This window comes from Macadamia integrifolia, chromosome 5, assembly GCF_013358625.1.
Source record: "Macadamia integrifolia cultivar HAES 741 chromosome 5, SCU_Mint_v3, whole genome shotgun sequence".
Lineage (NCBI taxonomy): Eukaryota > Viridiplantae > Streptophyta > Magnoliopsida > Proteales > Proteaceae > Macadamia > Macadamia integrifolia.
In genome coordinates, this window is record NC_056561.1 from 37,583,700 (window position 1) to 37,592,327 (window position 8,628).

The following is an 8,628-nucleotide window of genomic DNA, read 5'->3' on the forward strand; positions in this document are numbered from 1 at the left end:
AGCTTAAATAGGAGTTATGTTGTACTGTTGTTTTTTTAGCTGTTGTCGTTACTGTGGTTTCATCTAGGTTATTCTGACTCAAATTCTCCCCAGGAGAGTGGGAGAGCTTTCTTGGGCATGCTGCCATCTGGGATTCTATAGTTCTTGACCTTGATTTATGTTACTTAAATAGTGCATATCTTCTCATCTTGCAGTGGGATGGTTCTTGGCATTGTAGATGCTTCTACTTTATGGAGTTCTGATTATCTTTATTTTTTATTTCGTACATGTGTTTGTATTGGGTGGTATGATAGTTGTCACTGCGTCTAGGCGACGAAGGGTGTTAGAAGGGGCCTAGACGCGAGGCGACACCAACTAGTTGTCCCAAGCGCTCACCTAGGCGACTAAGGCATCCATGGCGACGACTTGACGACTATACTATGAAGTATTGCAGTGTTTTACCCATGAAAGAGTTCAAGCACCTAGGAAGTTGCTTTGTGGATGTTAGAGGAGAGTTGTTCATGCTTCAGGTATCTAAAACTATGGGATATCTATGAAACACAGAGAACGGGTTTATATTCCAATGAGTTCCATGGAGTTCTGTTCATCACTTTGTACTAGAAAAGAATATGTAACCTCATCACTGTTATGGTGATGATTTATGAGAGTTTCTGTAGAAATCATACTGGTTCTTACTGAATATGTTCCACTAATGTGCGTGGGTTGAGTTTCGGAGTGCAATATTTCAAGGATTGCAGAATGTTGAGATTGCATGGATTAATCTTTATCTCATCAATATCATCTGATTGCCTACATGCTTATGACGCCTTCTCTTAGTTGGGTATCTAGGAAGACAAGTTTGGGCGCACTTCATTGGCAAAACTCGCAGGCTTCTTTTTTGTTGATGGAAGCGAGTTGATGATTATTTGGATATATCTTTTTTTGACTCTTATAACTCCATCACTGGATCATTTTGTGGTACATTTCTGTTGGCATCTTAAATGTTGTGGTATGATTGATATTTGATAAGCTGGGCCTTGATAATAATGGTTGCCCTTGAGGTAAGGGTTTATTGGAGTTATTGCATATGAAGTTATACGAGTTATTGCATATGAAGTGGCATTTGGTAGTCATCGTGTGTCGCTTCCGAAGAAAGTGAGGGGAATTGGTGCTTGGCTTTTGTAGTAGTCTTATACTCTTATATATTGAATATGGATGTAATTGAAAATATTGGGCCGCTTTACAATCCCTTGTGTTTTTTTTCTTTTTTTTTGATCCTATTCTGATCTTTACCTGATGAATAAGTTTCTTGAGGATTTGATTGTTTCCCACTTGGAAAGGGTAAATGCCAATTTGGTATCTCTTATAGATGTTTCTATGCTTTTGGTTTGGACAGTCTAAACCCTTAAAGTCAGTCTTTATTTTGGCAAGTGCAGCTATGAAACAATGCCAATGATATGTATGAATGTGCTACGATCTAAGCTTACAAATGCATGTATTGGGTCAAGACAGATCTTGGTTTTTTTGGAATTTGTTCTTCGTTTATGTTACTTATACAAGGAGAACGGATTTGAGGCCCTTTGTTAATTCTTAGTTTTGTCATTATGGAAGGGGGAATTATCTTTTGATGATGAGATGATGTGTGATTGAGTGATCGGTTGGATTTAATTGGCTACAAACAGAACAGGTGATATATAAGAGTATATGACTGACTGATTTTAGGGGTTTTTGTGGAACTTAATCATGGTAAATTTTTTTAGGTTGTTGGTACTCTGATGCTTTGAGTTTGGGTATAGGCATTGACAGATGCTTTGAGTTTGGATATGGGCATCCAAGAATTGCTGGCTAGATCTAGAGTTAATCGCCTAGATAGTTCCTCAAAAGTTCCCCTGTTTAGTTAATGGTTGTTCTTACTCTCTAGGTTTCATGTTTTGCCACATTTTTTTAATTGTTAATTTGGTTGTTTAGCTTTTCTATATTATCCAGTGGTTGAGATAGTCCGGCCACCTCCAAAATGAACAACTTGTTCCTGCATGAGTTGAGGGATCCAATATCCAGAGAGTGAGCATGCCACATGACAATGGATTGACTATTTCTGGTTTGAAGTCTAAGCTTACATAGGCAAGTATTCTATACTGATATACACCCATTGATTAATGTTTTCTTCTCCAGCTAGTGTATACTATGGTTTGTTTTTCTTCTCATCCACCCATGATATTCATATTTGGTGATGTATCTATTATCAATATGTATGTTTATTGTGGAAAATATTATGTGCACATGCAACTGGATTGTATGATGGTTCTTGCTGCAGTCTGGACTAGGTGTTTTATCTTTTGGCTTATGATTGCTTTGCCTTTGGCAATATGAAGTTGTAGTAATAAGGTGAACTTTGTAATGTAGACTAGGGTAGGGGTCTAGCCAAGTCTCAATCTGCAGGAACTTTTAATCAAAGAACAACCAATAATCACCCACAGATAGGCAACCAGCAACATACCAGAATAAGGAATAAAACAGTGCCTTATAAATCAGATCTCCCAAGCCCAGAAATTGGGGATTATGACATCATACAATATACTAGATGTTAGGGCTAACCAGCAGTAGTAATAGGGTCCTAACAGTCCACACAGTAGGAAAGTACCACAGGAACAGAACAGGAAGAAATTTCCTATTGGTTACAGAGGTGAACTGCAGATTTCACTAGAAGACAAAATCTGGGAGATTTTAAATAAATCAACAACCATAGGTCAGAAAGGCCTCAAATCTGGATCGAGTTTCTCCTTGGATGAGTGGAATCTGAGGTAAAAGTCTTAGCCTAAACTGATCGAGGGATAGGTCTGGGCAGAAGTTGGAAATTTCTTCACAGAGAGGCCTATCGCTGGACAGAACTGAGAATAAGAAAAGATCTAAATACCTGTGCCAGTGGACCAACACTTTATCACCTTGAATACCTTAGAAGAGATGAGAGAAATAGCTTGAAGAAGAAGAATAAGAACACTTGAAAGGAACCTCTTGGGCTTCACACCGCAAAAAGTCAATTGGATCAAACACCAATTCCTTCAGTCTTGATCAAACACAAGACCACCACTTTGATCACACACAAAGCACACTCATAAGAGCAAACAACAACATAGCTTTTTTTCATTCATAAAATCGTTCAAGGCTTAATGGGAGTCCTTTTCTTTATTTATAATAATGATGGGGGTAACATAAAATAGACTGAAATAGAAATTTACAAAATAGAAGGTTCTCTAGTTACTAAAACTGGAAATAGAAACTAGGAAATCAAAGTACTGAAATTAGAAACTAAATAACCCCATCAATGCCCAACTAAAAAGGAAACTAACTAGTAATCCCGTACTCAATCTTAGAGCCCCTCTTTTAGACCCATAAAAGTGGTCTATTACACTCAAAACACATGGGATCAAAGGCCCAACATGTATGGAATCCAACCCTAGGCTTATTCCTAATAAAATAAGCCTTTTTTTGGTGATTAATCTGAATCACTTTGTTTCGCAGATGATCTATAATAATATTCTTCTTCTATGCAGTACCTTGACATTAAAATTTACTATTATGCGGAAAACCGACTTGGTCGATTGGTTTGTGCCTTGCTTGTTGCTGCTTGGCCTGAGGTTTGTACTTGAGTTCGAGTACCCTCCTGCACAATTGGGTACCCAGCTGAGGCACCCACTTCCTCTTCGGGTGCCCAATAGTGGTGGGTCCACCTTGGCATCCCAAAAAAAGGAAAATGAAAAATGAACTTTACTGTTCTGCAAAGGCAGAGAAGCTGGAGATGGATGGCTTAGATATGGTTAGCTGATATTGGGTCACCCCTTTCCAATGTTTTGTCTGCAGTTGCGCTTTTTTCTTAAAGCTCCACTGTCTATATAGCCATCTGATGTCTAAAAAACTGGACTGCAATGCTCAAGAAGCCTTATTTGAACTTTGAATACTAAATTCTTAATATGCTTTAGGTTGTTGGTCTTACTAGACGACGATGACTAGATTCTCAGAAGTTTTTTCATCCCTCATGAATTACAATGGACTAAAATTCTCGGCTAGCTGTCCCGTTAAGAAGAAGCATTGCATGTTAAAATAGTGGATGGCTACATCAGATATCAAGGGTAACTTGACTTTTTGCGCGGTTGCTGCTTCATATAAATGTAGCCATTTGTTGTTATCTATTGTATGTGAACTATGCGTTCTTAGTTTTACTTCCCAAGCCAAATGAGAATGAAATGGTATATATATTCCCCCCCCCCCTCTTTCGAAAGGATGGCTAGTTGAGAAACTTAAATGGGTTAGAAGACAAATCTGCAAACATCTTTTTATGATGTATGCATCAGTGGAAATTTCATACATTTTGAAAGGGTGTATGATTACATTGTTTGAGTGGCACCCCTAGAAGTTTGAAATACTGATTTGGCTGCATAAATTATTACTAATTGATGTCGAGTTAAAATTTTCAGCTGAGCCTATTCTTCTTGTTGAATGTAGAAGTTTGAAGAGTGGATCATGTTTCTGAGTTGCTAGATAGCCTTAATAGAGAAACAGATGCTAAGCTGATGCGGTTCAGAAGAACAAAAAGGCTAGCAGCAAACCAAACCATTGGATTTGACCAAGAATAGACCAACATGTTTAGTTTTGAGTGTTGAATGGGTTATTATGGGCCATGGGCTTGGTATTGTTGGGTTTACTATTGTAATGGGCCAATTTCTTATAGCCCAAATATGAGGGGTTTGAGTCTTATATGATATTAGTGTTAGTTTCTATTTTGTTAAGTCATGGATGAGTTTCTATTTTGTGGAAAACTTAGGTTAACCTTCCACACATGGGGTTTCCAATTTTACTTATTTCCATGAAGGTATAAATAAATAGGGGATCATACCCACCCTCAACAATATGAATAATTTATTGAGCTTGTGCTTGCTGATTTCTATAGGAGACAAACCATGGTTTTGAGGGATTCAGAACTGCTCTACTGTGGAATGCAATAGAGAAACCTTGGTGGGATGACTCCAAAAATGGAGTTGGTGGAATTCCTTTTCCACAATTAGGTGAGAGGCTTAACATATCCTCCTTCTATATTCTATCTTCCTTCTTCATGTGGTTTTATTCTCAATTCAGTTTACTTGATCCAAGGTTGAAGCAATAACATGTTGTTACCCGAATGGAAGAATGTAGAGTGTTTTATATATGGGTTTGCACGAGTCGTTGTGTGGGTTGAATTAGTAGATGGGTGTTGATTGACAGGCTTGGTTTGATGAAGCCTAATTGGGATTGATTTCTTGATGGGTATTATGGGCTTCATTTAACTGCTTTAAAGATTAATGGGTCTATTTACAGTTGAGCCTTATTATGGGAAAGTCTCAGTTGTACTCTATTTCAGGATTAGTCCTCGCTCTCTGTCTATGTGAAGGTAGTTGCGCCCATTAATTGCTATTGATTCACAATTTATATAGAGAGGGGAACAGACAAGACTGACAAGGAGAAAAGCTAGCTTTGATGGAGTATTCATCAATACAATATGGATCCAAGTGTGATTCCAATTAAAACTCCATTATAGCATATTGTTTGTGTACATTGATCCCTTATATTTTCTATAAAACCAACTCTATTTTATAGTAAAAAGATGGGATATCAAGAAATAATCTATAAATAAAATAGAATTAGGATGTTGAGATGAATGAGTGGCCAATTCTAGAAATGGTGGAACAAAAATTGTTGTATTCGTCAGAATTTAGGGATTTTGTTGCTATGGTGACAAGATGAAGGATTATCAAAAGAGATGATTCATGCTGCGTGTTGAGGGGGCTATATGAGGAATTATGCAGGCTATGTTTCGAGAATCATTGGATTTAGGTAATCAAGCAGGAAGATCAGAGAATTTGTGATTTTACAAAGAGTGGGTGGCATTTTTTTAAATGGATGAAATGTGATGTTTGAACTTTGAAGGTCAGATTTGTTGGGACTGTAAATAATCTTTAACTTGTATGTTTCATAAAATACATGCTTCCAGGGGGGTGGGGGGAATTCTTGACACTGTCAAAAGGACTTTAGGTTTTGACCTTCATATTAGTTGTGTCTAAGGTTTCTCTTAAAACTATAGGTGAGGTTGATTGCTATTTGACATGAATTATTGATCTAAACATTTTCAGAGGGAAAAATCCTTCCCAAACACATGTTTATTCAGTGCCGCCAAGTTGAGTATTCTATTGTTGGTGGTAGTACACCATAGGAGGATGAAGTTGTAAATTGGAGTTGTTGGTATGTGGTAGGGGTTCAATGCCAAGTTAGAATTATTATGAGAGTATATAATGGTGAAGAGTGATAACCAAGAAAACGAGAAATAGTTGCCTAGAAGAGGATATGGCCCATAGTGGAATTTTAAAGTTATAGCTTTGTTGTTTTGTGAATTCGAAAGATGACTATGAAGTTGACAGAAGATTTTAAACATAGTTATATAACCACAATAGAAAATATTAATGATCAATATGACGGATCAATAAACACAAACATTACGCTTTAAAGAAGGTTCAATTAGATTCATACACAGATCTGGATGAAAACTTCAGTAATGGTAGATTTTCTTTTTCAGTATTGTCTGTTCCTCAATTTATGTAAATTGTGAATCAGTAGCAATTAATAGGTGCACTTACCTTTATATAGACGAAGAGCAGAACTAACTTTGAAATAGTGTAGAATTAAGACTCTTACATAACAAGGCCTAATTGTAAATAGACGTCTTTACAATTTAAGGTGGTTTAATAAAGCCCATAATTCCCATTTGGAGATCATTCCCAATTGGGCTTCATCCAACTAAGCTTATCAATCAACACCCATTTATTAATCTGACCTCACACAATGACTGGTGCAAGCCCATACATTAAAAACATTACATTCTCCCACTTGGGTAGCAACATGTCATTGCTTCAACCTTTGATTAGATAGACTATGATCCACATTGATTTGACATGTTTGATCACCGTGATGCAATTTTTATGTATACTATACACGTGTATAACCCAAAAGCGAGTGAGGGTCCAGGCACTTTAATGTGTAGTGTGCCATGTCGACTTAAGATGTTACAACATTTATGATTAAGTGTTCTTGTTCTTACTTGGTTTAATGGTGTAATATTTTAAGATGAACTACTTTCAACACTTCCTATTTATGTGATCATTATTTATCTAATCTAAGGTTGAAGCAATAACATGTTACCCAAATGGAAGAATATAATGTGTTTTATGCGTGGGCTTGCATCAGTCATTGTGTGGGATTGGATTAGTGGATGGGTGTTGATTGACATGCTTGGTGGATGACTCGATGACTTCCAGTTAGGAGTAATCTCCTAATGGATATTATGGGATTCAATTAACCGCCTTAAGGTGTAGAGGCTAGTGGACCTACTTACACCTAGACCTTATTATGGGAAAATCTTAGTTGTATTCTATTTCAGGGCTAGTCCCTGCTCCCCATCTATATGAAGGTAGTTGTTACTGATTCACAATTTAGATAAAAATGGGAGTAGACAAGATTGACAAAGAGAAAAGCTAGCATTAGTGGAGTTCTTCATCAATACGATATGGATTTGTGCATGATTCTAATTAAACCTCCATTGTAGCATATTGTCTGTGTTCATTGATCTTTAATATTTTCTATCAAACCAGCCGTTATTTATAGTGGAAAGATGGGTATCAAGAAATAAACCATGGATAAAACAAAAATAGGATGCTGAGATGAACGAGTGGCAAATTCTAGAAATGATGGAATAAGAAATTGCTGTATTTGTTGGAATTTAGGGATTGTGTTGCTATGATGACAAGATGAAGGATAATTAAAAGAGATGATTCATTCTGCGTTGTTGAAGGCTATGTTGCTAGAATCACTAGATTTAGGTGAGCAGGAAGATTTGAGAATTTATGACTTTACTAAGAGTGGTTGCCCGTTTGTTTTTTAAATGGACTGTGATGTTTGGACTTTGAAGGATAGATTTAAAGTACTTTCTTCCCACGGGTGGGCGGGATTTACTACTCTATCAAAAGGAATTTAGGTTTTGACCTTTATGTTAGTGGTGTCTAAGTTTTCTCTTAAAACTATAAGTGAGGCTAAGGGATTCTAACTGCTATTTGAAAAGAATTATTTATCTAGACATTGCAAACACATGGTTATTCAGTGCCACCAAGTTGAGTATTGTTATTGTGTACACTATAGGAAGATGAAGTTGTAAACTGTAGTTGTGTGTATTTGGTAAGGGTTCAATTTCATGTCAGAACTACTATGAGTGTATATAATGGTGAAGAGTGATAACCAAGAAAATGAGAATTAGTTACCTAGAAAGAGGATATGGCCCATAGGCCAAGGACAAGGTGGATAATTTGAAGTTATAGCTTTGTTTTGTGCATTCGATAGATGACTATGATGTTGACAAGATTTTAAAGATAGCCATATAACCACGATAGAAAATATTAAGATTAATATGACTTATCAATAAACACAAATAATATGTTTTAATGGAGGTTTAATTAGATTCATACAAAGATTTATATCGTATTGATGAAATCTCTTTAGAAGTATTTTTTTGTTCTCTTCTCAAGGTAAATTGTGAATTAGTAGTTATTAATGGGTGCAACTATCTTTATATTG